The sequence below is a fragment of the Giraffa tippelskirchi genome, chromosome 8, assembly GCF_054371585.1.
Source record: "Giraffa tippelskirchi isolate mGirTip1 chromosome 8, T2T-mGirTip1v1.2.pri, whole genome shotgun sequence".
Classification (NCBI taxonomy): domain Eukaryota; kingdom Metazoa; phylum Chordata; class Mammalia; order Artiodactyla; family Giraffidae; genus Giraffa; species Giraffa tippelskirchi.
Genome location: NC_137282.1, coordinates 43,751,889 through 43,760,071, shown reverse-complemented (window position 1 = coordinate 43,760,071; position 8,183 = coordinate 43,751,889). Strand labels below are relative to the sequence as shown.

General features: G+C 38.1%; 1 pseudogene; it reads right to left on the bottom strand.

The window, feature by feature from the left end:
• Positions 1 to 7,183: 7,183 nt before the first annotated feature.
• Positions 7,184 to 7,775, bottom strand: LOC145518955 (S-formylglutathione hydrolase pseudogene; annotated as a pseudogene).
• Between the last annotated feature and the right edge of the window lie 408 nt (positions 7,776 to 8,183).

The window sequence follows — 8,183 nt, the reverse complement described above, 5'->3', positions numbered from 1 at the left end:
GTGTGGATACAACACATTTTTTGTTCCATTCCTCAGTTGGTGGGCATCTGGATTGTTGCCACTCTTCTAAGATTAGGGATAGTGCTGTTATGAACAGAAAATTAAGATCATGTCATCCGGTCCCATCATCTCATGGCAAATAGATGGGGAAACAATGGAAACAGTGACAGACTTTATTTTGGGGGGCTCCAAAATCACTGGATGGTGATTCACAGCAGATGGTGACTGTAGCCATGAAATTAAAAGATGCTTGCTCCTTGGAAGAAAAGTTATGACCAAACTAGACAGCATATTAGAAAGCAGAGACATTACTTTGCCAACAAAGGTCCCTCTAGTCAAAGCTATGGTTTTTCCAGTAGTCATGTATGGATGGGAGAGTTGGTCTATAAAGATATCTGAGCACCCAAGAATAGATGCTTTTGAACTGTCATGTTGGAAAAGACTCTTGAGAGTCCCTTGGACTGCAAGGAGATCCAACCAGTCAATCCTAAAGGAGATCAGTCCTGAATATTCATTGGAAGGACTGATGCTGAAGCTGAAACTCCAATACTTTGGCTACCTGATGCAAAGAACTGACTCATTGGAAAAGACCCTAATGCTGGGAAAGATTGAAGGTGGGAGAAGAAGGAGACAACAGAGGATGAGATGGTTGAATGGCATCATTGATTTGATGGACATGAGTTTGAGTAAACTCTGGGAGTTGGTGATGGATAGGGAAGCCTTATGTGCTGCAGTCCATGGCTCACAAAGAGTTGGGCATGAATGAGCAACTGAGCTGAACTGAACTGGACAATTGTTAACTAGTTTGTGTGTGGACATATATTTTCATTTCTCTTAAGTATATACAAGGAGTCGAATTGCTGGGTCATGTGAAAATACTAACATTTTGAGGAACTATGAAACTGTTTTGAAAGCAACTGCACTATTTTGTATTCTCATCATCAGTCTACAAAGGTCTCAGGTTTTTCAAATCATTACAACATGTTATTATAGCTATCCTAGTGGGTGAGAAGTGTTATGTTACTTCATTATGATTTTGATTTGAATTTCCTTAATGACTGATGATATTGTGTTTATTAGGCATTTGCATATTCTTTGGATTCCATGCCCATTTTTAAACTAAGTTGTCTCTTTATTATTGAGTCATAGGAATTATTTTTATATTCTGCATATAATTCTCATATATTTGTCTTGAAGATATTTTTCCCTTACTGTAAGTTATCTTTCACTTCATTGATAGTGTCCTTTGATGTACAAGTATTTTAAGCTCTTATGTCATTCAATTCATTTAATTTTCTTTCTGCTGTTTCTTACGTCTAGGAAGTCTTTACCTAACCCAAAGTAATGAAGATTTATTGCTCTGTTTTCTTCTAAGAGTTTTATCATACATAATTCTTAGATTTTCATCTATGATTCACTTTGAGTTGATTTTTGTGTGTTTTGGGGAAAGGCCCAACTTTATGTATTCTATGTGGATATTCAGTTACCCTAGCATCATTTGTTGACAAAACTAGTTATTTAGTTTTTCATATTGAATAAGATACTTATCTATTCTAAACCTGGTGTTTTCATTAGTAGGATGGGGTGACTGATAAAAGTTTTTAATTCACTAAGGTAGCTTTAGGATTGAACTCAGTAATACATATGAAATTTCTAATATAATATTGAATGCATAGTTCAATACCTGCATTTTGGCTTGTAGTAGGTCTTCATAGCATATCTTTACCTATTTTTCCCCTTGAGTTAAGTCTCCTGACTATATCACCTGGTGCTTGGGAAAGAACTCTATTCTTAAAATGTTCTGTTTTCCTTATCCTTGAGTGAAGAATAAAAGAGAAATAAGAAAGTTCTTCCCTGTAACTCAAATGGTAAACAATCTTCCTGCAACACAGGAGACCCAGGTTCGATCCCTGGGTCAGGAAGATCCTCTGGAGAAGGGTATAGCAATCCACTCCATTATTCCTGCCTGGAGAATCCCAAGGACAGAGGAGCCTGGCGGGTTACAATCTGTGGGATTGCCAAGAGTCGGACACGACTGAGTGACTGACACTACTACTACCACTAAGAAAGAAAGGGGGGAGTTGTCAACATGTGACTCTCTCTCAGCCTCTCCTTAAGAACTCTCATAAGACAAACCACCCCGAGAAATAGAGAATGATTTAAAACATGCTATTCTTTAATGGGATTATACTGTTTTCATGTTCAATAGCTTCAGGATGAGGACAGGGTTCAGAGTTCTTATGGTGTCTAGAGGAGTGGTCCGCCTGGAGGGCATGAAAGTTCTACACCATCTCACCATATGAAGCTCTATTCATCTTTTCCACTTGGCTGTCTCTGTGTTGTATGTTTCTGAATAAATTGGAAACAGCAATAAAGCATTTTCCTGAGTTCTATGAGATATTTAGCAAATTATCAAATTTGAGGGTGGACTCCTGGGAATCTTTGATTTATAGCTGTTCAATCAGAAATATGTGTGAGTTAATCAAAGGTAAAAGTAACGTTTGCAAGTTGCCAGCTGTGCAACCTTGAGAGAATTTTGTTTGCCCATTTTGTTGCATGAGGTTAACAATTACTCTCAGTAATGCCCTGAGAATTAAATGAGATAGTATATGTGGAAGAGCTGGCAAGATATGAAGCACTAGACAAATGTTATTTACTTTTAAGTTAACTTCAATTTCAGAAAGAAAAGACAATTCAGAACCACATTTTTATAAATATAAAAATAATGATTATTTAAAAGATTTAAAATAGTCTAATAAGCTCTATGGGTAGAATTATATAAAAAATATAAGCCATATTATTGCATGCATATTTAAATTATTGCCACAGATTTTCAAATGAAAAATAATGGTGAATTACCAGAACCTGGAACTCTTTTTCTCTTTACTATGAGTTCATATTGCACAGATTTTTGAATCCATTGACCAACTGTTAGTGAACCCAACCATAATGGAATAGTTCTATGATGTTCTTTTCTCAATAACCAATGATACCATCTGCCAACATGAGTATATTTCTCATCACTGAAAACCAGATGAGTGTGTAATTATCCCACTGAAATGGAATTTCTCAAGAAAAGGAAATGGAAGAAACATTTTCTTGTTGCATTGGATGAGAAAACAGTGCTAAATATGTTGAGATGTTTTATAACTTTATATAAAACCATAACACATCAACATAAATAAATATCATTGGTGGAGGCATAGCACTCTGTGTTATTAATTACAGAAATCTCATATTTTAAGTCTCTTGACACTCAGGTTAGAACTAAATGATGACTGAGAATCTCACCTAACATTAATTAGCAAGAAGGTGTTTTGAATAATAATAAAACTGTCAATTAACATTTATTTACTTTTGAAACAGGTGTTAAATGATTGATTTCAAAGTGCGATAATAAAGTTTGTTTTCTAACTAGAGCTGTGAAAAATATTCCGTCTAAACTAAAAGAAGCTCAAAAAGAGCAAGTTTTCTAGATGTAAGTAAACAATAACTCCATAAATAATTATATTAGCACCATGGATAATCTCTAATATTCCAGTATGTATCAGTAATACATATTTTTCTTGCAGCATATTCAGCAATAGTCCAAAAGAATTTGAAAAATGTCCTGATTTCTAACTTTCAGAACTACAGAGACAAGGCATATAAGGTGGCAAGAGAATAAGGATAAGGAATAAGAAATGGATAAGGAATATATAGAAGGTAGATAAGGAATGGTGTGAGGGGATAGGCTGCATTTAGGTGGTATCCACATGGCCATCAAAATATCTTTGGTCCTCAGCTAGACCCTGAGGCATGGGATGGGGAGGGAGGTGGAAGGGGGGTTCTAGAAGTAGAAAACATGTACACCCATGGTGGATTCATGTCAATGTATGGCAAAACAAAAAAATAAATAAATAAAATGTCAAAAAAAAAGAAATGTTTGTGTCATACTACAATTAATGTACCAAGAAAATTCTTGTTCTTAGAATCCTTACAAATATGGCATATGTAGAACAGGCACACAGTATTGAGAGCACATCTTTGAGGTACTTTTCCAACATTATAATGAAATGGTTACAAAGCCAAAATAAAAATGATTAAAATTGGAAAATAATTTCCTGACACTAAGTAGAAACATATAACAGAAATGTACCCACATTTTGGCTTCAAAAGTGTTTATTCTTATGAATGGCAAGAGTTAACAAACAAATAAAGATTGGGAAGATACACAAGGTTGAAACTGGTCAGGGATGTGTCAATAATTCTACTTAGATTCCAAATGTTCAGTTTTATACAAACAATATTTAATAATAATTAAACTCTGCATAGATTAGTAACTAAGTTGAAAGGGATAAGGTTTGGGGATATGAATCAAGGTAGAAACATAACATATGCTAGATTCTTAAAATCACACAAACTATAGACAAAGTCATGGTTACAAATAAGTATAATAAAATGGATTTTATTAAATTCTCTTATGTGCTGGGCTTAGTTGCTCAGTGGCGTCTGACTCTTTTTGACCCCATGGACTGTAGCCTGCCAGACTCCTCTGTTCATGGGGATTCTCCAGGCAAGAACAGTGGAGTGGGTTGTCATGTCTTCCTCCAAGGGGTCTTCCCAACCCAGGGATCAAACCCAGGTCTCCTGTATTGTAGGCGGATTCTTTACCATCCGAGCCACCATGGAAGCCCAAAAATACTGGAGTGGGTAGCTTTTCCCTTCTCCAGGGGGTCTTTCTGACCCTGGAAACGAACCAGGTCCTCCTATATTGCAATTGGATTCTTTACCATCTGAGCCACCAGGGGAGCCCAAATTTCTTATGTGATGATTAATTTTATATGTCAACTTCACTTGCTGATGAGATACCCAGATATCTGGTTAAACATTATTTCTGGATGTGTCTGTGAGAGTGCTTCCTGAATAGATTAGCATTGGAGCCGGTAGGCTAAGTAAACAGATGGACTCTCCGTGATATGGCATCACTGGAATCATGTGGAATGATATGGGCATCATTCAATCACTGAAGGCTTGAACAGAATACAAAACAGAGGAAAGAAGAACTCACACTTTCTATCTGATGCTGGACAGCCTTACTGATGCAATGAACACAAACCTGGGCAATCTCCGGGAGATGGTGAGGGACGGATAGGCCTGGGGTGCTGTAGTCCATGGAGTCGCAAAGAGTCGGACACAACTGAGCAACTGAACAGCAAGAGCAATCTAATAGCTAGGGTTTCCCAGATGGTGCTAGTGGTAAAGAACCCACCTGCCCATGCAGGAGACCTTTGAGACACGGGTTCGATCCCTGGGTCAGGGAGATCTCCTTGAGAAGGGAATGGCAACCCACTGCAGTATTCTTGCCTGGAGAATTCCATGGACAGAGGAGCCTGGTGGGCTATAGTCCATGGGGTCTCAAAGAGTAGGACAGGACTGTAGCACACACTGAGAGTCTGAGCTGCGACATCAGTCTCCTGCTGTCAGAAAGGAACTTGCACTTTTGGATCTTAGCCCTTCCGACTCAGACTGGAACTATGCCCACCAGCCTTTGTGGGTCTCCAGTTTACAAATGGGAGATGGTGGACCTCTCAGCCTCCATAGTCATGTGAGTCAATTCCCCAAATCTCTCTTTCTCCCTAAGTTGTAGATACATAGACAGACAGACAGGAAAGATAAAACTGTATAGTCAGAAATGGATATATGTAGAGACTTGTAGTGAAGAAGGCAATGGCAACCCACTCCAGTATTCTTGCCTAGGGAATTCCACGGACAGGGGAGGAACCTGGCGAGCTATGGTCCATGGGGTCACAAAGAGTTGGACACAACTGAACAATGAATACACACACACACACACACACACACACACAGACTTGTAGGTCTATTTCTCCGGAGAACTACAACCATACATATTTTGTTACCAAGAATCGGGTATTACTATTTCCCGACCCAGGAATCGAACCAGGGTCTCCTACATTGCAGGCAGATTCTTTACCAGCTGAACTATCAGGGAAGCCCTATTATAACAAATACATACCCAAAAATGTGGAAGCAGTTTTGGACCTGAGTATTGGGTATAGACTAGAAAACTTTTGAGGTATACGCTAGAAAAAGCCAAAGTTGCCACAAAGGAATTCTAAAAGTTAATCTGATGGACGCTCAGAAAGTAAAGAGGATAACTTTTATATAAATGTATACAAATGTTTATATATATATACGTAATATGTATATGAATTTATATGCATATGGTGTGCAGAGCTTAGTCGCTCAGTCGTGTCTGACTCTTTGCAACCCCACTGACTGTAGCCTCCAGGCTCCTCTGTCCATGGAGTTCTCCAGACCAGAATACTCGAGTGGGTTGCCATGCCCTCCTCCAGGGGATCTTCTCAACCCTGGGATTGGACCTAGATCCCCTGTACTGCAGGAGAATTCTTTACCATCTGAGTCATCAGGGTAGCCCTTATACGGATATAAATTATACAAAATAACAGGTGTTTTACCTAAGAGGATGTCATACAAAATAAAGAAAGAAAGTGAAGTCGCTCAGTCGTGTCTGAGTCTGTTTTTCTTTCTGGAACTCCTACTGATTTAGTAACTAATGCCTAGACTAACATTCTATTTTTTCTCAATATTTATTATGAAATTTTTCAAACATAGAGAAAACATTTTTAATTTACAGTAGACATCCATGAACCTACCATCTAGAGTCTAATACTAACATTTTTCTATCCTTTCTTTATACGTGTCTATCCGTCCATCAATCTACCTTATTTTTTATGTATTTCAAAGCAAATTATAGGCAACATATAACAGTACTTCAACATGCATACCATTTTGTAGTGAGAATTGTAATTGTAGTTTGCATTTTCTTCTTTTCAGGTAAAATTTACATACAATGAAATATTTAAAACTGATTTATACATTTACTAGTTTTTTAAAGTGATTTTATTAAGGTAATGGCACCCCACTCCAGTACTCTTGCCTGGAAAATCCCATGGACAGAGGAGCCTGGTGGGCTGCAGTCCATGGGGTCGCTAAGAGTCAGACATGACTGAGCAACTTTACTTTCCCTTTTCACTTTCATGCATTGGAGAAGGAAATGGCAACCCACTCCAGTGTTCTTGCCTGGAGAATCCCAGCGACGGGGGAGCCTGGTGGGCTGCCGTCTATGGGGTTGCGCAGAGTCGGACACGACTGAAGCGACTTAGCAGCAGCAGTTCCCAAATATCTGGTAAAGGCTTTTTTTGCTCCAACGACAGAGCACAGGGTTGCAAAGCAGAGCAAATGCTGGCACAGATTTGTATTTTCCAGGATTCTTCAAAGCACAAATCAGAGCTCCATGGCCTCCCATAGAGTGGCCAAAAACAGACATCCTTTGGGGGTCCACTGGAAAATTGTCATTTACAAGTCCAGGAAGCTCCTTCGTTACGTGAGTACGTTCTATAGTTAGTTTTCCAAAGATCTTCAGTAGCATCGACATAAAACCCAGCACCAGTGCCAAAGTCCCAGCTGTCCTCTTCTCCTTTAATACTGCAGCCATGAGGGCTGGTATCTGGAGCAATGACGGCAAGGCCATGTTCTGAAGCAGCTTGATGATAACCAGATTTTGATATAAAATTTTGTTCTGTGCAAGATAAACCAGACAGCCAATATAGCACAAGGCATTTTCCAGTTTCTGCCTTTGGTGGTAAATAGACAGCAAATTTCATTTTGCACTTCAGTTCAACACTGTCCTGTTCAAAAACTTTCTCCAATCCGCCAAAGCACTTGCTGCTGGAAACCTGTTTCAATGCCATTTTTCTTCTGTCCAATTACTACTTGCTTTTTGGTCTGTACCAAAGGGTAGATGATACTCTAGTAGCGGCGGGAAGAACAGCTGCCTAGCTCACTATTTTAAAATGCTTAGTTATTTCACCAGTATGAAATTAAGATAAATTGCAAAATTAGAACAATTTTGGACAAATAAGATTATTAAAATTTTCACATAAAGTGACAAAATGCTTTAGAAAATGTTGCATCTTTTTTGTCTCCATCAGTAATTTTCTCCTTAGAAAATTCTTCAACATTCCAAAACCTAATAAGAATTTAGATACAATTGATTATGTTATTTATATGGCCTCATTTCTATATTAGATTTTAATTACTTTGAAGTTAATTTGATATGTTAACATAGTGAGAATATTAGACTATTTCTCCAATTAATT